This window comes from Triturus cristatus, chromosome 11, assembly GCF_964204655.1.
Source record: "Triturus cristatus chromosome 11, aTriCri1.1, whole genome shotgun sequence".
NCBI lineage: Eukaryota > Metazoa > Chordata > Amphibia > Caudata > Salamandridae > Triturus > Triturus cristatus.
Genome location: NC_140594.1, coordinates 914886128 through 914910417, shown reverse-complemented (window position 1 = coordinate 914910417; position 24290 = coordinate 914886128). Strand labels below are relative to the sequence as shown.

The following is a 24290-nucleotide window of genomic DNA, read 5'->3' as shown; positions in this document are numbered from 1 at the left end:
GCTGGTTCTAAGTTTGTTTCCCAATGGGCATCATCCATTCAAATGGGACTGTTTAAATCATCTACAATGGGATTGCTGCATCTATGAAGCTCATGAAAAACTGAAACTGACTAGTGTATTATTATTGTGAAGTTGTGTCTATGTATTGTTGTTTATTATGTTTATAATTGATGTGTATGCACTTCCTTGAAACAAAAGGTGTTTTCTCTATCTTGGACATATATGACATTTGAAAAATGAAAAAAATGAAACAAACGAAGCTATGTTTTAATAAATAACCAGGACAAATGGAATCAGGTATTGGTTCTTTGTCTGTTTAAGCAGATAACAGCAGAGAAAGTGGTAGCTAGGTTTCTTGTTGTACTCGTTTAATTAGGCCCTATCTAGATAAAGGTATTGGGGCCTACCCTCTTCAACTGACTTTGAGAAAGATGGCATTTCTCTGCTCTTAAAGCCCTGTGTCCCTGCAGGCTGTCTCCAATATGCGTCTGAGGTGGTGAGAGCTGAACTTTGTGCATTTCCTCCAGACAACTACACACAAAGGAAGGTTGGGTGAGACTGAGTGGCCAACTGAATCCAAAGGGTTATCCTGGGCAGGATGTGAAGGAGGGGCTGACACTTATACCTGAATGGGTAGAGTCATGCCCCTACACAAAGGGTTGCATATCTCCCTATAGTGAGTCTGGAGCCAGGGCTGGGAAGGGAAGATCTCTGTGCACTTCAAAGCCCCTCTTTGAAGTCACCTCCACTTCAAAGGCACACCTGGGTATACGTTCTGGGCCTCCGACCTCACTAAATCAGTCACTTTATTTAAAAAAAAAAAATGTTTACAGCTTTATTCGATCTTAATAAACAGACAATAAAAGCACACAGATACATATAAAAATGTCCAAGTCAATAAATATACATATATACATTGGTTAAAATGAGTATTAGACAAGTTTGCTGTGATCCAAATAAGACCTTTAAAATCATTTATATAAAAAAGGTAGAACAATTCATGATTAAAATTACACAATACTACTAAAATGTGGGCCCGCCTTTTTCTCTTCCTGAAACAGGCCCATAGAAATGAAGCGACACAGAAACATACAAATGGGTCCAGTAAAGCTTTTAGAAAATACATGGCGAACCGACATTGCCTAAATTTATGGTGCCTCAGAATTGGGAGTATAAATATTTTCCTTTCCTTGGAATAATTTTTATAAAATAACAAGATATGCAGATCTGACTGCACATCATGGTTATTACAAGGGCAGGGGGCGAGATCTGCTAATCTATATTTATTTTGTGGGTAGCCCAGGAGTAACGGGATCATATTCAGTCTAAAGCGCAATAATATAAATCTGTGCTGCGCATTGTTTAAACAAGCTAAATAATGAAAACCTTCTCCTGTTATTGGTGGGACCAGGTCGTATGCAATGGAAGATTGATGGATCCGTTTTTTTTTCCCTACCAGCGTGTTCTGCTTTTTGAAAGTATAAATCCGTTAAACATCTCTTCTTGACCTCTTTACAGGAATTAAGGTCCTAGAATTTTTTTTACCATCCCTACAGCTTTCAGTACAGTTTCTACATAATTTAGCCACCCAATACTTTTGTAGTGATCTGTATTACAGCATTCTCTTATAATGGTTTGTGTCAAGTCGACCGTAGTTCTCTGCCATATTGATAGCCACAAGAGGACAGGGGCCAACCTTATGGTGTCACTCAAGTAAGGAAGCCCCAGTTCAAGATGTAAAATGTGATTTGGGGTCGATTGAGGTAGAGACACATGATTTTAAAAAAAGGAGTCTTCCATTTGCTGTAACGAACCAGCGTTGACCATCCCCCAAACACCTGTTCCATAAATTACGGCTAATTTTATTTTAGCTAGGTAAATGTTTTTAGTTACATCCAATGGGCTTCCACCCAACTTTTTAGCAAATCTCTGAATGGCATTGAGGCTCCTTTGCATACCCTGGCCTCTTGTTTTTACTAATTTGGACCACGAGTGATCCTTATCAAAGAGCACCCCTAGGTATGAAAAGGAGTCAACCACCTTGATTTCCTTGCCAGCCATCTGAAAGTGGGGATTTTTCTCACCTCTAGTCTCTCTGGCCACAATTATAAATGATTTTGTTTCATTGACTTTTAGGTCAAGGGAAGCCATGAAAATGGAATAAGCTTTAATCCGTTTTTGTAAGGCCAACCCCTTTCTTGCCATCAGTACTGCGTCATCAGTGTATCCCAGGATCGGAAGGGGGGTTTGATCGAATTTGGGCACGTCCAATGAGAGAGTAGACAGGGAGGACTCGACTTCGTTCGTGTAGATTGAAAAAAGAAATGGGGTGAGTACACACCCCTGTCTTACTCCCTTTTCAATTATAAAATGACGAGTGCACTCTCCCTTCCTACCATATCTTACGCAGGCAGTGGCATTGGCATGTAGCTGCCGGATGAACCCAATGATCGGTAGTTCTATGCCAATACTCTCCATCATGGACCATAGCCTGGAATGTGACACGCAATAGAAGGCTGATGTTAAGTCCATGAAGGCCATATATAGCTTCCCTTTTCTAGCTTTAGAGTATTTCCCTATGGTTAGGGAGAGGTTTAGGCACTGGTCAACTGTCCCCATACCTCTACGGAACCCATATTGTGCCTTCATGATTATGTTATGCGATTCTACCCAATCCTCCAATCTGGCCAGTAGAACCCGCCCCATTAGTTTGGAGGTGGTATCAAGGAGAGATATAGGGCGGTAATTCTTCAGAGAGCCCTTATCCCATTTTTTATAAATCGGGACAATTACGCTCTGGTTCCATGGTGGCAGTGGACCTACTATCAGAATGCTGTTAAAGATGTTTGCAGTAAGGGAGCCCACATCTCATAATCATATTGGAGGAGGTCAATTGGTATGCCGTCCAGCCCCGGAGCCTTACCGGGGGTACAGGATTCTAGCGCCTTTTGGACCTCAGATACAGTAAAAATGAGTACTTCCTGAGGTGAATAGTCTGGGGGCATACTAATGTAGGTAAAGGAGTTGATATCCCAAAAATTCCTTCAAAATGTCTCACCCATGCCTCTTCATCTACGTGGACATCTAATACGGGGTCACTAATGACTTTAAAATAAGGGGCATTTACAACTTCCCAAAAATCTTTGCTGCTGCAAGAGCAGGCTGCTTGCTCAAGGTCATCCCACGCCTGTGCCCTTAGATCATTCTCTCTCACCCTCCTGGCTAATTCATACTCATTGCGTAGTGAGCGGGTCTTGAGGTAGCCTCTGGGGGGAGTTTTTAAGGCATTTACCAGGGCTGTTTTCGCTTTGATACAGGCTGAGTCAAACCACCCCTTTTTTGCTGTAGAGTTTGATGATTTCACCCGCCTGATTGCTATTTTCATTTTTACCAAAATGGTGATGAATCTAGTGACCAGGTCTGCGGGCAATACCTTTTCTCCCACGCATTCTATGATGTCTTTCTTTTCCAGCGAAAAGATTTCAGGGACCAAATTTGATTTTATTACCACTGTCCTTTTCAATTGATAGCCATTTTTCCTAGACAGGTTCAGATCCTCAACAGCCTGATTATGTTCTTTAGGTGTGGGTAGGATATTTAAATAAGTCAATAGCTTAGCATGATCACTATGGGGTGAAAACCGGATGCTCTTAAGGGCCGCTTTCCGAAGTAGATGACCGGACACTAAAACAAAATCAATAGTGGTCTCGTGAGTGCCCCTTCTAAAAGTTGTCCCTTGCCCTCTCTCATGCGACACACCTAGCATACACAGATTCCATTGAAATAACAGGCTATTTAGAGTCTCTCCGTACCCATTATGTGAAAAATGCGGGAGGAGATTACCATGAGTATCTTCTACACCACAAACCCTGTTCCCGATAAGCTTACAAGGGTTGGTGTTAGAGTCCCATGCCCATAAGTTTCACATTGCCCCCTTTTTTCCCTTTTTACAATTTCTCAATCCCCCCCACTAAAGCATCCACCACAGCCCTCGAGTTCCTCCCAAACTCATTGTTATAATAGTTAACAAGAGTGCAGATGGTCTGTTTCCTGATGGCCAACTCTAAAATCTGGAAATGGGTATGTGGGGGCCCAACTTGTCTGACTTGGAGTGGAGTAGTATTTGAAATTAAAATAAGTAAACCCCTCTTTGCCCTTCCAGAGGCTGAGGGAACAGCTGGAGAGTGGAAGGTGCGAAACCTCGTAAAAAACAGAGGGTCTATTGCCCAGATTTCCTGGAATAAAACTATCTCCATGTCTTGCCACTCATTTAGCCAGTGTGGATTCACTATTTTGGAGGCTAAGCCTGCCACATTCCATGATACCATGTTCGCTCTAGTACCCTCAGTTTTGTTTGCAGGGGGTGGTGGAATCTGCCCGTGTCCCTGTGTACCTTGCGCTAAAGTTACAACTGCAGGGACCACCTCAGAGGGTAATATACTGGGAGAAGGTATCAGTAGGCTACACTCTACTGGGGCCGCGGTGGATGGCCTGATGGATAGTTGAGGTGGTGACTGGATTAGTCAGTCACAATCCTCCAGATTCGACAAGGCAGCAAATCTATTGTGTAATCTAATCCCAGAATTTGTAATGGGACCCCCATTCCGGTCGATAAATGGATTTGTATTTCTGTCCTTGAGAATAATTCCCATGGAAACATCCTGGCCAGTTTAAAAGAATTCCAAAGCTAAAGGTATTATCTGGGTGTTCCTTAAAGCGGGACTGTGAAGGTTAGCCAAAAGGGAAGCACTTGCTTACGCATTATTAAAATTGATTACCACGCAATCACCGTCAAAAGTTTTTCTTTGTCCCCCCACCCAACCCACTCTCCTGGCCATAATTAGTTTGTGAGCCAACAGCCTCCCCCGGTCGGTCGCATTAACATTATACAACAGCCAATGCAGGCATTTGTCCTTTAACTTTTGGGTAGATTCACTCTGGTTTTCATGGGGGGGGGGGGGGGGGGGGGGACATTTGCCAGAACCAGAACCAGTGGAGCAGCGGCGGGTGGAAGTTGAAGAGTTTGTTGCTGGAAATGCTCTTGCGCTCCATTACTGTTATCTTACTGTCTTGCCTTATGTGCTACTCCTATTGGTCCCTTCTGGGGTAAAAGCGGCTGAGAGGTAGAATCTCCTTCATTCGGACCTGAGAGACATTGTGTGGCCCATGTCAGATTGGGATTAGAGGGAGTATTGACAGGCTGTGTAGCGTGATTAATGGGTCCTCCGGGTGGTAGAAGAAATGCTGATGGCTGCGTCGTTTTTGCCGCTGAGAGTGGCCCCCGTATTTCTCTTGATGGTACTTGGATTGTAGCTGTTATCGAGTGAGAATCTTGCATAGCAGGCATTCTGGCAAGTAGGGTCTGATTCTGTAATTATAACTCCGTCAAACGTAACTCTATTTGGGACAATTTGACAAGAATGGGAGCCATTATTTTGTTCAGCCAACCCGATCTCTGGCTCGATGGGAACCGGTTGCAGTACCTCAGGTGACAAGGTGTTTACAAGCCCCGGTGGTGCTATCACTTTAGAATTCATGGAGTGCACCCTTTTTTGGGCACTTTTAGTTTTAGGTTTAGGAGCACAAATGTTTGAATGTTTTTTGGGTATTGCACCTTTAGTAGCCCCCCCTGTTCTGGTTCGTTTGGCAGGTGGCAGCGGTGAGGAGGAATCCAGTAGGTAGACATTCTGGAAGGAACAGTCTAAACCCCTTCCTGAAACGCACTCTGTAATCTGGTTTAAAGAAGGGAAGCCACTTTTATCTGGAGAAAGGGCTGTTGGGATTACAGGTGCTGGCATTGTAGTGAGTGGTAACGTAACAGTCTCAGGAGCTGGGGCCGGGGACAGGCCCAGTATTAATGAGGTAGGGTCCAGAGAAAGGCGTCTTTCGGTCAGCTCTAGCTCGTGTGAAAGAACGCTTGCTGCTCTAATTAAGAAAGTGTCCAGCATTGCTCCAACCCTCCCTTCAGACTTCTCTTTTAATACCTTTCCTTTCGACATGTTAACAAGCAGGAAAAGTGAGGGATAAACAGTACATTGGTCAAAACGCAGGTGAAAGGGAATGGGCCCAGCCCAGCCTCCTCCGGGCTCCTCTGGGTGTGGGCATGGGCAGACCCGCCCTTGGCCCGGGCACACCCACGCGTGTCCCGCGCTGCGGTAGAGCTGCAAGGATTACGTAGGCACCTCTGAGCATGTAGAATCAGCTGTGCTGTGCTGGCAAAGGAGCCTGGGACGTGTAGTCCGGTCCCGCTCCCGCTCCTGAAAGAGTACCGAGGACAGTGGTGGCAATGTCCTGATGAGCTTCCCGGACTGCGGGAGAGCGCCAAGGATTATGTAGGCGCCTCCGGGTGCATAGAATCAGCTGTGCTGGCAAAGGAGCCTGGGATGTGTAGTCCGGTCCCGCTCCCGACAGAGTACCGAGGGCAGTGGTGGCAACGTCCTGATGAGCTTCCCCAGACACTTCTACACCTGTAAAAAAACTCTGCCATTAAGAAGGTCTGCTGTGGTACTACAAGAACTGCGACTCTGCTGGACTGCTGCTCCGCCCCTGCTGAGGAAGTTCTGGACTCATACTTGAACCCAGAGTGATCTCCAAGGGTATGATGGCTTGCTTCTTGTTTTTGAGACTTATGGATATCAAAGTCTCACCTCCTGCTCCTCTCCCTAGCCCATTGGAAGTGGATCTAGGTGCTTGATCCAGTGGAACCGATGCATCCTCTGCTACGTGAAACAGAAATTACACATCGCTGCTGCTGTGGGAACAGAACCTGAGGAAATGGAAAATTGCGAGACCTATATGTCCCCTACGTCCCCCTCAAACGCTTTACTTATACATGCATGTATCCCATGCATTTCCCCTCCACGGCCTGTCTATCACCATGGCCTGTCTAACATGATGCTTATGCTATAACCGTGGCCTGTCATCATCCAGTCTCCCATGAGAGAAACGACAAATCTGTATTGAGGCCTATACGTTTTACATCATGTTTTCCTGCACCACATGAAAACCCTTGTTTTGTGGCTCAGCTAGACCCGAAAAGAGGTTTCAGGCCTCAGACGTTCAGAAAGCTGCAGCTGCGTATCCTTGGCCTTGCACACTTGGGCATCAGCCAAAGGGGCCCTGTCCGAGACAGTATTGAGCACGGTTATCTGCTTACTCCTACCGAGCCGCATTCCTGCCTGGAGAAGGAGGAATAAACACGACCCATCTGCAAGGAGGGAGCCTAGCCTTACTGTCTCTCTTTGTGAGATTGCAAAGCTCACGTCAGTAAAAAGCCCATAGCCCTCATGTAAGGCCTCTACAGTAAAGGAAGTAAATGAAGGAATAGATGCCACATTGGCTTTTGGTGATGGGCAACCTATGTCACAAATCAGTCCCTGCTCCAGACTTCAGATATCAGATAAAACAAGATGTGCTGGTCGTCCTGACACTGAAGGCCTCACTGAAGGCCTCACTTCCAGACTCCCCAGTTGCACAGCAACCCTCCCCACGTCAGCTACACGTCATGCTCGAGTCGAGCACAAGTAAGGCAAAGTTCCAGTACAATTCCAGCAGATCACGCAACCCCCTCCAGGTATCCACCCACCTATGACAATTACCTATTATCATCAAGTGGACGCCCACATGGACGCCCACCTCACGCCTACCTACACACCCACATGCTCTTATCTCATTCTCTTTTGCTTTTTTGCTTACGTATATTATAGAAATGTATATATACTGTACTCTGTGAATAATGTTTCGAGAATACTTTTGAGACCCTTCCAGATCCCTTGTGGTGATGGTACTATTCTCCCTATGACTCGAGTTATTGGAATAAAGCCCTTTTGAACCTGATACCACAGACTCAGCCTCTTGCTTTATGCATGATCATATTGATATCTAGAAATTCCGAGTGCGTAATGCTTTATTTACGACATTAAATGGCGCCCGAACAGGGACTAATCTCTTTCCGCATGCGCCGGACATGAAGGTCCAATGTTGCCCCCTTCTACAGCCGTGACGGACTTCGAGTGTACACGTCGCGGGTTTTCCCCGCCAACTCCCTCAGGCCAACGAAGGAGACGGACTGCGACCAGGCATCCACACGAGGCGATGAGGATTGCGGATTGTCCCGACCCAGAGCCTACCCTGCGAGAGAGCTGTGTCCGAGGTTTCTGGAGATCCACCTAAGATACGCCATTCCCTGCGCAGCGTCAAGTTTCACAGGCCTTCAAGTTCAAGTTCAAGTTCTGCTTCCCGGTGAGTTTCTCATGGGGGTTGCAATACAGACGGGTTCATTTAATGAACACGGTAAAGACGTGTCTCACTTGTGAGACCGGTATGTTCAAGAGCATGCATCAAGAATTCAAGAATTAAAGATATCAAAGTATTAAGGTGCACCGATATGACTGTATGAATGTTATTGTCTTAGTCAGGTTCAGTTAGGTTTGACTGTGTCAGGTTTTTATGTAAGTTTGTTTCATTGTGGTTTTTGTTTTTTTGAGTTATTGTGATTTTTGTTTTCGGTTACATTCCAACATGCCGTTGTTTTCGAAATTGCGTAAGATATGTACCAGAAAAGGTGTACTAGAGGAACCAGTTAACATTCCGCCCAGAGACACACCTGGACATTTCATGTACTGTAAGCATGGTTTAGATGCCGTGTTGTTTTTAGAACTGTGGGTGGATTACACGAAGGATTTAGAGACAAAATATAGATGGCCTATCACGGGAACGTGGGATGCGGAAAGCATTATGAAAGTAGAGGAAGAAATATGGAAGAGAAAATCTAGACCTGCTCAGAAGGACGCCATTGAGTTGTGGCGCAAGGAGTCACATAGAAGAACAGAAAAAGAGTTCCACAAAATAGAGAGAAGTAAACATGAGTCTGAAAAAGCCAAAGAAAAGAAATTACAAGAGGAAGGGGAACGGGTAAAAAGAGAGCAGATTGAAAGAAAAAAGAATACTGTCGTTGCTGGTATTTACCCCATCCTTTCAGAGGAACTAGCAAGAGTGACCTCAGTAGAAAGACCCATTAGAGTGCCACCGCCAGTACCCCGAAAAATAAAACAAACAGCATCCGAAAGGTTTATTAACACCTACCTAGAGGAATCCCCACCAGCATACGTGGACGGATCTTTCCCTGCACCCCCAACGCAAGACCAGCTCCAGGAGCTCGAGGACAGTGGGGAGGGAGGATCCGGGATAGCGTCAGGAGGGGGGCCGACAATAAAAGTAGACATCCCCGAATGTATATATGATCCAGATCCAGGAAAGGACAGAATGCTCGTGTTTTCACTACGGCTTAGACGAGCAGTCACAGATTTGGAAAAATTACCAGATATGGATAAACATCTAAAGAAAATGTACGCATTCATAAGAACAGGGGAAGGTTCTGAGAGCATAGCAGATGCTATACAAAATAGAAAAGTGATTATTAAGAACTATATCCTTCGCTTCCTAATTAACTGTCTGATCAGGGAAAAAGACGAAGGTAACGGGGATGTAGACCGTCGTTATATTGGTTGGAGTGATCGCATAGATGCCGGACAGCATGATAAATCAGGACAGACAGACAACATGTTGACCAAAATCCGAAAGGCAATAATAGCGTCACACGAAGCAGGACCGCACGAAAAAGCTGCGTTATCATCTGATGATGAAGTAGGGGACCAAGATAAAATACAATATGTGGGCCATGCCCTACGATTCGAAAGGCCCAAGGGCCTAAATCACCGTAAACAGGGAACGGCTATAAAAAAAAGATATTCCCTTGAAAGTTTGTTCCAAATCACCGACAAAGCGGTGAATGAATGGTTAGGTAACGAACAGCCCTTCACCCCGACCGAAAATGAATTAGCACGGTCAGCCACTCTGTGGGTATCCCAATATGATTTATATAATAATGATATCGTAGCACAGACGTTCTTGAGCCTTCCACCAAACGAACAGCGCATAGCTGGTGTTTACATGGTCCAACATTTAATAACATTGTATGAGAGCCAATATTCTGGTCCTGGTCTATTGTATAGGTTGCTGGACGACATAATACTAGACAGATGGATGAACTTGGGTACAGAATTGATTAATGTCATTTTGGATCAGCGACACAAATATATAGTATACGTAACTAGGTCCCTCCTTCCCGCTCCACCCCAGGTTAAGGAGCAGGCATACGACAAGTTGAACCCCCTACGAGAGGTTCATCCTGTAAAGGATGCAAATAATGAACTGCAACGGGTGTATGTCTACACCCCTCTGTCAAAATTAGAGATACTGGAAATGAAAAAAATGTTGCCCTCCCATGATAAAGACCCGGGGGGTTTTCACAGAGAACTAAAAGACATTCTCCGCTTAGGGGAATATACATATGCAGACATTCTAAAGCTATTAAAAGTACTATTGCCTGCTGGTATTTACGAGAAGCTTAAAGAAAAGGACTGGGAGGTGGGAGAGAAAAAGATCGGCTGGGACGTGTTGCAAACAGAAGAAGACGCAAGAGGCCCGGGGGTTGGTCTGGGTCCCCGAGCTAAAGAATTACCTGAACTCCTTGTACAAGTTTTGCCGAGATTATTAATTACCAAGAAAGAAGACTGGGATGCTATTTCAGCTTGTAAACAGAAACCAGACGAGGACACTAGCGATTTTTACTCTAGGTTTGAGAAATGTTTTACTATCAATAGTGGCCTTAAGCCCGGTAGCGATTCATATCCCCATCTTTTCGTGAGCAAATTAGTAGAAAATTCCATACCTGAGGTAAAGTATAGGGTACTGAAGGTTGAGAGTACTTGGCAAGCAAGCAGCCCTTCCCAAATGTTACAGATGTTACAGTATCACCAGAACAGAATTAGAGAGGAACATGACCAAGAAAAGAGACGCATGAAAGACACAAAGATGAAGATGCTCGTGGCCCAATCGACACCGGCAAACACAAACACAAACACGAACAAGAATAGCACGAAACAAACTAATGGGACTTGTAATTATTGCAAGAAACCAGGCCACTTCGTAAATGAATGTGCAGTCCTTAAACACAATATAGCCATAGGTAAAACAAAGCCTCGTCAGTATCGTCCCAAGGACAGTAACGCACATCAGACATCAGATACGTTTCCACCGCCGCCACCGCCTGTCCATGCACCTGCACCAGCCCGAGCCACAACACAAATGTATGAGCACGCTCAAAATAACTATCCAGAATACCAAGCATATTCATGAAGCAGCCCAGAGAGGAAATTCGACCTGCCCCTTATTCCAGTTCCTGTGGACCAAGCGGGTCCCTATGTACATGCACGTTTACTGGGAAAAAATAAAAAGTTTTTGATTGACACTGGGGCGAGTAGAACTACCATCAGTCATTCCGAGGTGCCAGGGGCACCCCTCTCGGGCTCAAAGAGTGTATCCCTGGGTTTTTCAGGTAGACCTATTATTAATGAGGTTTCGGAACCAATCTCCTTAGGAGTTGGTCCACTAATACATACTACAGACTTACTGCTTACTAAATCATGTCCAGAAAACTTACTTGGTATAAAAACATTAAAAGAACTGGGAGCAATTATCTGTTGCTCGCCAGAAGGAGTGCGACTGTATTTACGTGATTTCAAGGGACATTTTGTAATGAAAGATATTGACATCAGGCTCCAAGACGTACCACAGCACCTATGGGCACAAGGCCCGACTGACGTAGGTTACATGAACATTACACCGCACCAGGTCACCCTCAAGGAAGGTGTAGTGCTGCCACGGATTAGACAATACAAAATACCACCTGAGGCTGAAATAGGGTTACTGAAATTAATAGATGACCTAATAGCACAAGGGGTGGTGATTGAGACAGATTCAAATATATGCAATTCACCAGTTCTTCCTATTCTTAAAAGAACTGACCCCAATACATCACCGGTATATAGATTGGTTGTGGACCTGCGAGAATTAAACAAATGTGTGGTGCCGCAGTACCCTGTGGTCCCGGACATCTCTTCATTATTGACTGCCATTGATGCACATGCTACGTTCTTTACTGTTATCGATCTGAAGAACGCTTTCTTCAGTATCCCAATACATCCAGACAGCCAATATCTTTTCGGTTTCAGTTTAAAAGGCCGCAGCTTCAGATTCACAAGAGCACCACAGGGCTTCACGGAAAGTCCTAGCATCTATAGTCAGGCACTCAAAAGACAACTAGACAGTATTCATATGCCGAGCTCTACAGCACTGATACAGTATGTCGATGACATTCTCATCACTGCAAGATCGGAACATGATTGTGAAGATGCTTCACTGACGGTCTTACACTTTCTGGCTGACAAGGGGCACAAAGTGTCCCCTTCGAAGTTACAATTCTGTGAACAGCAAGTGGCGTACCTTGGGCACTTGCTATCCAAGGAGGGTAGGAGACTGACACCAGAACGTATACAATTGATTTCTGGCCTTTCACAGCCCAAGACGCAAAAGGAGGTACGTGCATTCATTGGCCTCACTTAATATTGCAGACAGTGGATTCCCCAGTATGCGTACATAGCCAAGCCCCTCATACAGTTGACGACACAAGAGGCAGCTTCTACTAATGTCCTCCCTTGGACACAAGAACCCACTGTAGCATTTGAAGAATTAAAAAGAGCTTTATGTCAAGCACCAGTTTTAGCAATCCCTGATTACAACAAATGTTTTATGCTTTTTGTGACAGAGCGGGATGGAACAGCACTATCTGTCCTCACACAAGATCATGCAGGAAAACACAAGCCCTGTGCTTATTTTTCTAGTACATTGGACCCAGTAGCACAGGCTTTGCCTGCATGCCTAAAATCTGTTGCAGCAACGGCCTTAGCCATAAGACAAAGTGACTCGATAGTGCTGGGCCACCCCTTGACAGTACAAGTACCGCACGCAGTGGAGGTTCTCTTGAACCGAACACAAACCCAACACCTAACTGTAGCGAGATTGACAGGTTATGAGCTGACGTTATTTCAACCACACATAGAGATCAGACGATGCAACATACTGAATCCTGCTACTCTTTTGCCCTCCAGTACAGAAAGCGTTTCCCCACATGACTGTGTTGAAGTAATACATACCGTGACTAAACCAAGACAAGACTTGACAGATGTTGCACTCCCAGACCCTGACTTAACACTATATGTTGACGGCTCATGCATGAGGACGGGGGCGGGAGAACTAGTGGCAGCATATGCAGTGACCACTGCTACTGAAATCATAGAGACTAAAAGAATAGACACACTGTCAGCACAAGCAGCAGAGCTCATCGCCCTGACACAAGCGTGCATAAGAGCTAAGCACTTGAGAGTAAACATTTACACCGACTCCCAATACGCATATGGGGTAGTTCATGACTTCGGAGTACTATGGCGAGAAAGAGGTTTCTTGACCTCTCACGGGGCCGAGATACAGCATGGCCCCCTTATTCAAGCCCTTCTGGAAGCGATACATTTACCAACAGCCATAGCTATCCTGAAATGCAAAGCACATACTAAAGCCACAGATACCATTTCTCAAGGCAATGATCTGGCAGACCGAACTGCTAAACAGACAGCTCAGACCCCACTAGACATGACAAAGTCACAAGTACCATCAGTGTCCAAAGCCATGACAGTTAGGGATCCTTCCAAGGATGTACAAGACATACAGACACATGCTACTACAGACGAATTAAAGAAATGGTCGGAACAAGGAGGGGTACTGACTGATCAGGGTTGGATGACTAAGGGCAAAACAACATGGTTTCTTCCTGATTCGATGATACAAGTGATTATAAATACCGCACATAGTCCTGCACACTTAGGAGAGAAAGCAATGCTAGACAGCCTACAGAAGATATGGTTCAACAAGCACCTGCGTGCAGCAGCGAAACAAAAGGTCAGAACATGTATGATCTGTTGCCAATTCAATCCAGGTAAAGGCATTCCGATGGAACAAGGTGGATTCCATCCACCTGACCATCCCTTTGAAGTCCTCCAAATGGATTATATCCAAATGGACAGATGTAGAGGTTACAAATATGTACTGGTAGTGGTATGTTCACTGTCACGGTGGACAGAGGCTTATCCAGTCCCTGATTATACTGCTGTAACTACCGCCAGACAATTGGTACGAGAGTTTTTCCCACGTTATGGATTACCGCGTGTCGTATATTCCGACAACGGTCAGCCTTTCTCCTCTGAACTCATGAAACAAGTGTCCCTTTTGTTAGGATATACCTGGAAGTTCCATTGTGTACGACATCCTGAGGCAGCAGGCCTTGTAGAAAGACATAATCAGACCTTAAAGATAAAACTAGCAAAGACTTGCGCAGATAAAGGTGTAGACTGGATGGTAGCCCTGCCGGTTGCCCTCTTTTACATGCGAATGGTAGCTCATTCTAGAACAGGCTTATCTCCCTATGAAGTGGTCTTTGGTAGACCACCGAATATGTGGGGCACTCCAATGCCTAAAAAGATCACTGATGTTGATAGTAACATGCTGACAGATTACCTGGCTTCCTTGATGTCTGCACTACTCTCTTGTCGTTCGCAGGTTGCTGCCGCCTTCCCTGACAACACTCAGGTCAAAGAACACTCGATTGTTCCTGGGGATTATGTATTGATAAGGACTTTGATAGATCAAGCCCTCTTGAGCCGAGGTGGAAGACGCCAAAGTTGGTGTTGTTGACCACAAGGACCGCCGTTAAAGTCGAAGGACGGAAAGGATGGGTTCATCTTCATCATTGTAAACGCTACTTCGGGAATAACAATTCTTTCAAGAAGGACACTAACTTTTCGGACTTTGAGCCCCCTTTACTAGAGGAGACTCCGCAGCAGGAGTACAAAGCTAAACTTAGATCTAATAAGTCAGAACCCGTTTGATCAATTAAGTCCACCAGGTGGTGAAGCGGTTGAACATGTATTCTGGCTTGCATAAGATCTCGAGCGATACTAACGATAAAAAGGGCAAGATGAAAAGCAAATACTGTAAAATATTACGTGGTAGATGTATAGTGACTTTGATTTTTCTATCTCTTCTGTGTATCACGATAACATGTATCAGCTTAATACTACATGCTATTTTTCCTCCTATTGCTTCACTCTTACACTCCTCCACTAATGATACCATAATACACACATTTAGTGATCTGCCATCCCATGAGCTATCATATCGACTTGCTTTACGCAACAATACCTTTATTCAGATGCTGCACCGTTCACATCAGACTAGTAATGCTACAGACTGCTGGGTCTGTGGCCGACTTCCCCCGTATCAGAAGGTGAAGGGAGTGTTGCCTCTTTTCCCTTTTCCATTCTCCCATAATGGATCTTGCGGAGCATGGTTTGCCTTAATGACATCCATCAACGGTGTTGCCAAAGAATGTCAAGACAAGGAGTGTAGGGGCGAGTGGGTATGGGGTAACTTGAATAAAGTCATGAATGAAGCATGTTTCCCAGATGAAGAGGGTCTTCCCCAAAGGAAAGGTACAGATCTAGAAAATGAGGAGTATCTGCAAGGAAATGCGACCCTCGACTTTATAGTGTTGAATGTCAAGCCCATACACAATTTAGGTCCATCCTCCATTACAGTCCTGCCAGTAAAAGGGAACCTGTGTGTCAGAAAAGAAGGATCAGTACATTTGGGGCACAGCGAGTGTAATACTATAATAGTGTTTACAGACAAAGGAAAGTCTTATTTCAGAGCATCACGACACACCTACTTTATTTGTGGCCAGACAGCCTATGTGCAACTGCCCTTAGACTGGGGTGGGACGTGTTACATATCATTCCTTTTGCCACCCGTTTTCTTGGCCCCATCGAACTATCATCAAGATCTTCGACTCGAACTTGTCAGACACAGACGAGGGCTCGATGCCTCTGGCGTTGACCAGACTGAGACAGCTTGGGAGCAATATACAGATTTCAACAAAGGATTCTTTTTCTACATAGGTCCCGTCCAGAATAGTAAACTTATCCGCAGGCTAACAAGGATTCTAGAAACAGTTGCTAATGAGACTGCATCAGCCCTGGGGAATTTGACCCAGGAACAGTCTGCTATGAGACTGGTCGTTCTTCAGAATCGTCTTGTTCTTGACGTCATCCTGGCGGATAGGGGCGGGGCTTGTAGGGTCATCGGTTCTAGCTGTTGCGTTTTCATTCCTAATAACGCACCGTCTGTATACAAAGCAATAACAAGGCTCCACAAGATTGCCCAAAGCATACATCAAGACCCAGGCACGTGGACTTGGTCCAGTTGGCTCTGGGGATTAATATCGGCATGGGGATGGAAAGTGTTGACCATCTGTGGATTAATACTGCTAATGATATTCAGTTGTTGTCTATGTCTGCAGTGTGGTCCGGCCTTTTGCGGCCTGTGTGCTACCGCATGTGTTCCCCATCCCCATTTACAAAGAATTGAAAACGGAAAAATAATGCTGCAAGAACAGATCGACTGTCTCATGAGAATAGACGTGACATGAAGGGTCCACTAGGGGACAAGGAGGGAATGAGGAAATGGAAAATTGCGAGACCTATATGTCCCCTACGTCCCCCTCAAACGCTTTACTTATACATGCATGTATCCCATGCATTTCCCCTCCACGGCCTGTCTATCACCATTGCCTGTCTATCATGATGCTTATGCTATAACCGTGGCCTGTCATCATCCAGTCTCCCATGAGAGAAACGACAAATCTGTATTGAGGCCTATACGTTTTACATCATGTTTTCCTGCACCACATGAAAACCCTTGTTTTGTGGCTCAGCTAGACCCGAAAAGAGGTTTCAGGCCTCAGACGTTCAGAAAGCTGCAGCTGCGTATCCTTGGCCTTGCACACTTGGGCCTCAGCCAAAGGGGCCCTGTCCGAGACAATATTGAGCACGGTTATCTGCTTACTCCTACCGAGCCGCATTCCTGCCTGGAGAAGGAGGAATAAACACGACCCATCTGCAAGGAGGGAGCCTAGCCTTACTGTCTCTCTTTGTGAGATTGCAAAGCTCACGTCAGTAAAAAGCCCATAGCCCTCATGTAAGGCCTCTACAGTAAATGAAGTAAATGAAGGAATAGATGCCACATTGGCTCTTGGTGATGGGCAACCTATGTCACAAATCAGTCCCTGCTCCAGACTTCAGATATCAGATAAAACAAGATGTGCTGGTCGTCCTGACACTGAAGGCCTCACTTCCAGACTCCCCGGTTGCACAGCAACCCTCCCCACGTCAGCTACACGTCATGCTCGAGTCGAGCACAAGTAAGGCAAAGTTCCAGTACAATTCCAGCAGATCACGCAACCCCCTCCAGGTATCCACCCACCTATGACAATTACCTATTATCATCAAGTGGACGCCCACATGGACGCCCACCTCACGCCTACCTACACACCCACATGCTCTTATCTCATTCTCTTTTGCTTTTCTGCTTACGTATATTATAGAAATGTATATATACTGTACTCTGTGAATAATGTTTCGAGAATACTTTTGAGACCCTTCCAGATCCCTTGTGGTGATGGTACTATTCTCCCTATGACTCGAGTTATTGGAATAAAGCCCTTTTGAACCTGATACCACAGACTCAGCCTCTTGCTTTATGCATGATCATATTGAAATCTAGAAATTCCGAGTGCGTAATGCTTTATTTACGACAAACCGACACAACACACTCAGAACCAGCACATCACCTCAAAAAATGATGCATCGGGACAGCTGCATCACCACTGCTGCAGTGGGAGACAGTTGACGCAGTTCCTCAACTGTGTGGAGAAACTCGGGACACCGACTTCAGAACTAGTGCTTCTCAGCTTCTGCGCATCATCTTTGCAACTGGCCCATCACCATCGTTGTATGCAGAAAATCGACTCATCACCTTGACCGCAGGATCAGCACAGACGCATTGCTCGACTGTACCCCGCATCTTACTGTTGCAACTAGGGTCAAGGTACTTTGATCAGAGGGCCTTGCAAGGCTCCTGTATCCAGCCAGCTCTCCATCACGGTCAGCCTGAACTCTTGACTTTGCCCCAGTCCACCAGAAGCAGATTACTTTTAAGCATATTTTTTCATTTAGGGCCTGATTTAGATCTTGGCGGGACTCTGTTCATCCTTCCGCGACGGAGCATCCAAGTACTCCGCCAAGCTGACGATATCCCGCCCCAGTACTTAGATGTGTGCTGGCTGAACCGCCGTACACATCGACAGACTGTATACTGTTGAGTAAGCTGCACACCGTCGTCGAGGCTGCGGACCCCTCTACTGGCTAACAATACTCCTGATTTATGTGCCAATACACATATATGTTGTGTTAGCATTAAAAATATATGTAGGTAATGTGCTATGCCCCATTTTTACATATAGCATAGCACACAAACAACCTACACACACAATTGAATGTGCACCCACAGGCACCACAATCACAACACCCACACCACCACAGCAAACAAATATTATTAAGTGTCTATACAGGTGTGTTTATTTTACCTTGATGCTTTGTAAAATGTACACTAATGCAATACACACAAATAAATGCAACATAAAAATACATGAGACTTAAGAAATTGTCAACATAATATTCATAGTAAGACAAGCGTAAATGAATTATTCCCTAGATCACGGTGATAACTGAGTTGATTAGCTTCATGGTCATGTAGTAGTAAGAAAGAGAAGACCTGGACAACGGGGTTAAAGATGGAAATGGTAGTGGGAAACATAAAAAAGGTAATTTTCTAATTCATATCCCTCAATTCCACCAACTCAAAGTAGGGGGTATCCCGGCCACAGTTTCCTTGACGGAAAGACACATCATGATTGGCCCAGCGGTAATCTGGCTGGACTCCCGCCGACAGCCACTGTTGCCTGTGATGCAGTCAACGTGGGTAAACATTCCTGGTGGAGCGGGCAGTACTCATTCGGTCTTTGGTCCATGAACCCTCTAACATCTAAATAGAGCGGGCAGACCGCCTAGTAGGAAGGCGGTGAAACAGTTGAAAAAGTGATGGTAGGATCAGATCCACCAAGATCTAAAACAGGGCCTTAATCTTTCAAAATTCATATCTCAACTTCTACTCATTGGATGTTTTGTTGTTTTGGTCTTGCTTTATTTATAAAATCATAATCTATTTTCCTAAACTGGTGTGGAGTCCTTTTGTGGTGTTTTTACTGTGTTACTGTTTAACCCCTTCGCTGCGGCGCGAATTCCGCCGCAGTGCTGGGGGGCTGAGGGGCGAGCGCGGCGCCACCATGCTCATGACGGAACCACGCCGTCATGAGTCACGGGCGAGCTGTGCTCATGACGGCGTGGTTCCGTCACGACTCCGCCCACTCTCTAATTCGCCCACACAGGCCGGGAATTAGAGCCGCGTGGGAGGAGCGTCCGCCAACGGCCGCAGCATGACGGAACCACGCCGTCATGAGCACACGCCACCCGTGGCTCATGACGGCGTGGTTCTGTCATGAGCGCACAAGGGGTTAAAGCATTGTACAAACACTTTACGCATTGCTTCTTAAGTTATGCCTACCTGCCAAGCTTCTAGAGGGTGAGCACAGGTTCATTTATGGTGTGTATCAGACTTACCCTGACTAGGATTGTGGTCCTACTTGGACGGGGTGTACTGTATACCTCTGCAAACCAGAGACCCAATTTCTAACAGCATCAATAACAGAAAATCTGCACCTGTTGGGAAGATAATATTGTGAGTGACATTTTGTAATATCAGTCGATAATTTTGCACGACAGGCTACATGAATGTATGGTTGTATGACAGAAACCATTTTCAGACCATGGCTCATGAATGTATGGTTGTGTAACACAAGTATTTTTATATCCCAGCCTCATGCAGAATTTGGTAACAATAAAAATACTATTAACAAATCATTGCACTGCAGACTTCACAACACTGGCTACATCTGCTGCAGTTGAGAGATTAAAAATTGATAGGTTGGAGTCAGGAAGCTAGAAGAGGACCCCTCGAAATGCAGGCTTCGGGTACTGACAAAACATTTGGCTTGCGTTGATGCAGGCATTTCTCTCCTTCCAGTTAAGCTGCTCTTCTTAATACTGAAATCCTAAATCATTTATGATAAAAAGAAAATTAAGCATGATGCTAGTTGTTCTTCTGCACCTGCCAAATCCCATCAGTCAGAGGATAAAAGCAGTAAGTGGAGATTCGATTTGAAGCACTCTTAGCTGTCTGTGAATCATTTAAAATGTTTTTTGCTGTTTACTAGTTTGAACATGAAGTCTGAAAGGCGTATGTTCGAAGCTGTGAAACACAATAACCTGCAATTTATTGTACCTTTCTTTTTTGGAAAAGGCTGACTTCTAAATATTCCGCGGCCTCATAAATTTCTGTCAATGTATGACATGCAGGGTTCAACTCAGTCCCTGAATTCAAAGCCAGCCCAAAATCACGTTGCTTCCCCCCCGGCATGAAAAGTGGCTGTTTTGCTGGTTGCCAGGCAACCGTATACGCGATGCTGCGCGCGTATTCAAAAATCAGCCGTGACTCAAACTGATTATTTCAATACTAATGGAGTATTTACAATGCGTGTCTGCGCGCTTTGAAGCCCACGGAGCATGAATATCAAGGCGCAGCGACTCACACGTCGCAGTGCGTTTGATATTATATAAATGGGCAGGAAGGGGAGACAAAGACCCGCGAGATCCGGCTTCTAGAAATGTCTCCCTTTATAAGGCTCCCTCGCTATTCCGCGTCTCTGCAGCCTTGGATTGCTCGCGCGCACCCTCATTATGTTCAATGATTCAACATGAATAGGAAAAACGCTATAGTATTTGTCAAAAAAGGCCACAAAAATGCCTACCATCGCAGTAAACTGCCTATCTAGGAATAGTTCAGGCCGAAAGGTTACAGAATCAACCTCAGCGTTCCTGTTAAACATCTTGGTGTTCCATTTAACGACAAAAAGTGAGATAATGATGCACTTGCTACAGAGAATGCTCACGCCAGTCTTCGACCTGAAATCATTAAAATGTGACAAAATATATCTGCTGTCCATAAAAGTTGTAATTTTTAAAGTATCAAATGAAATATGAATATTATGTATACAACATATACTTTTTTTTTCTTTGCAAGCTAGCTTAACGCACATCAGGAGGTTGCGATTTTCGAAGAGAGCATGTCAGTGAAAGGCCTTGTGGAAATTTAAATAATGATGTCTTTATTGGTATAATTTCGCGAATTTTGTACGATGCTTGTCACGCGAAATTTCCTAAATTACGCAATTACCCTACTCTGTGTAATTGTGCGCCATTCAAAGAAAAAATGTATTGTGAATGGTGCCATTCACTGTCAAAATTTACAGTGAACGCACAGGAACAAAAAAATGCGGGCAGCCTGCAGCGGCCAGTGCAGGTAAGCACGCTGGTGTGGGGAGGATGTAGACAGACGATGGAATAGGGTTTGTTTATTTATTTAATTTGACCTAGTCATGTCTGTTGACATCCCCCCCCCCCCCGCCCCACCGCACTTACCTTCACCATAGCTGCCAAGGTTTGAAATTGCTATGTGTGACAGTTTCTTAATTTTAGTGTAATTATGAGTGACATTTCAACGACTATGAGTGACACTTTATCAAGAGAAAAATCTAGTCACAATACAAGGTGAACAAGTCCGGGCGAAGGTTAACTTTTATCCATATAGGAAATCTGGTATCCTGTAAGCGGTATGTACATAGCTGCCAAGTTTTCAGACTGCTTATGTGTGAGATTTCCATAGTTTAGTGTACATTCCACTGCCCAATGCGCAACAAAATATGTGACACTTTCTCATCAGTAGAAATAAGCAATGAAGTCCATCTTGAGAGCTAAATGTCACAAATTACCACCTTTTGGGCTAGAGTAGCAATAACTTGACAATATTGTACATTTTAACACCATTAACAGCCAATCAGAAGTAGGCTGACCCACTCAGTGCATTCTAAGTCCATTGTTAGGATCAGAAACAGCCAGGGCCGCCCAGTGTGTTGGAACCCTGCACACTTCGAACAGATCCACCCCTGCTCAATGCACTCTAACCCCCTTACCTTCATCAGAGCCATCTCAGCCATCTGAATTCCATTCTAGCTTCATTAGTAGCAGCCAGAACCAGTGTGGCCCTGCCCAGTCCATTCTAGGTCATACAACCCTCAACAGTACCAGCCTGGCCTTGACCAGTCCCATCTAGGGGCCCTTTCCCAGAATGATCCAGTCAGCCCTGCCTGGTGCATGCAAGCATCATATCCATGCAGCCTAGTCAGTTTAAGCCATTCTGAACCCAGTTACAGCAACAAGAACCAGCTGATCTGCTACCTGGCTGTTTTTTTGTCTGCCTGACTAGTATTTTAGTGTACCAGCACAAAAATAAGCCCAAAGCTAGCATTTTCTCCTGTTATCAGTGCACATTTAAAACAGGAAACACACGAGTAAAGCAGTTTAAAATGTGCTGCAGAGCTGCTTTGATGGTCAGTGACAGATAAAGTAGTAAAAGGCAGAAAAGCAGCATTCAAAATTAATAGGGACTATTTGTATAAGATCCTGTTTATCAAGTCTTGGGTTTTGCAGAATCTTCAAAAATGGAGAAAGTGATGTAATAATCACTGGGAAAGGGGGTGGTCGTACTGGCCTATCATCCGCCACCGGTCCTTATCCAGTTCACAGCACAACTCACCTGTAGTGCCGCCTCAGTAACTCACTGCCAGGATGAAAGCTAGGATGTCATCGGGCCGATGCTCTTCTGTGCTGAATATTGCACAGAGAGTGAGTTCCGTCCTGGTATGAGATGCTGTGTGTGACAACATAAACCGCACTACACCTGTATCACCGCTCTGCCTGGTGTGCAGGGTTGGCCAAAGTACACTTACTTTATTAATTAACTTCACAGAGACTGCTGTGTGTCTCTGCATCCCGGTCGGGCCGGCGGCCGCGGCGTAGGACCCGCGGCCGCACACAGCACAGCACACTGCATAATGCAGTCCTAAGTTCTCCCAGCTGCTGACTGACTCGTCCCCCGTCCGGCGGGCCGCCCTTAGTTTGCGCCCACGGTGATCACCACAATGTTGATGGCGATGACTCTGATGATCCGCGGCGGCGGCCATGAAAGAGTCACGTGACTAGTCAAGTCACTCGATGCTGGCCGCCTCCCGCATTGTGTCCCAGTGCAGTGTTTGATTCTTGAGCACTCGTGCATCGCTGCTGCTCTGGGGTTCGATTGGGTGTACTTGATAGTCTCAGGGGTGTCACATTAAAGTCTGCATTTTTCCCCAGTGCTGTGTTCAATTGTAGGGCACTAACCTCTTCATGGTGCTCTCGGTCTGGCCCAATCATGACTGTGTTCACCGATGTTTGATGCCAGGGGTAATGTGGGTTTTTATTGCGCAGACAGCAGCGCACCACCACCAGGACTCCTCGTCTCTTGAGTCCCCTGCCGCTTCTCGTGACCTGCCTGACTCTTACCTCACTTCCTCAAGAAGATGACGAGGCACGAGGTCACTCACATCCAAACCCGGGGCATCCCAGGGTGCTACAGCTGCCAGTAGCAACCACTGATGAGGGCAGCCACCCCCTCTGAGAGTGTGAGTCACAGTGGTGTCTGAAAGCCGCGCGGCGCTGCGGGCAGGAAATTAAATGTAGCCATTGTAACATTGTAGCACTCTGACTCCAGAGCTGAGCAGACTGTATAAGATCTTTAACTATTAACTTACTGAGCCAGCTGCTGCTGGCAAGTCTGTGGGGAGCATTAACAGAGCCGGCGCACAGATGCACAGGCACCAGCGGCGGCGAGCGCTGGCACCGCCGCGTATCCAGTTTCAGACTGGCATTAAAAATGTGTGACAATGCATTTCAGTGCAGTGATGCGGAACACCACACTGAAATGCGGTAGAGTCACACCTGATGCGTGATACTTGGCAGGCCAGCTTCACAGGCCACTGCTGCGGGCAGCTGTTGGCAGTGTGCTGCTTAAATGCATACTCTAGTCAAATATTGATGCTAAGACACATTTTGTGATTAAATATAGCACTAAACACCAGATTTGCTTTTTTCATAATTGCCAAAAATGTTGCTGAAATTTCACGTGAAGAAAAATTACGCGAATTTCCCATTTTCTCGGTTTGGCTTGTTATTGTTTCGCTCAAGTCCTGCCTAACGGATAGAAATTGCTTTCTGGGAAATGCTGCAATGATTTGAAAGCCATATGGAAAGCAATGGATAACTGCTTGTTTTTGTATTAATACAGTTTGTAGATAAAAACATTTTACCATGGATCAAGACTCTCCAAGTACCCTTCTTGTGTTAGGTTGTAGCATAACAGGGTATACTCAGAACCACTAGAGTTATGCATCA

At 45.4% G+C, this 24290-nt stretch overlaps 1 protein-coding gene across 1 annotated transcript in view; it reads right to left on the bottom strand.

Annotated features, from left to right (window-relative positions):
* The window catches only part of LOC146785604 (uncharacterized), a 233650-nt gene extending 210280 nt beyond the window's left edge, over window positions 1-23370 (bottom strand). Inside the window, exons 1-2 of the mRNA XM_085633088.1 lie at window positions 23241-23370; window positions 19527-19625 (exon numbers count right to left, since the gene is read on the bottom strand). The gene's annotated coding sequence lies outside the window, so the exon portion shown is untranslated. The remainder of the gene's footprint in view (window positions 1-19526; window positions 19626-23240) is intronic.
* Window positions 23371-24290: the final 920 nt, after the last annotated feature.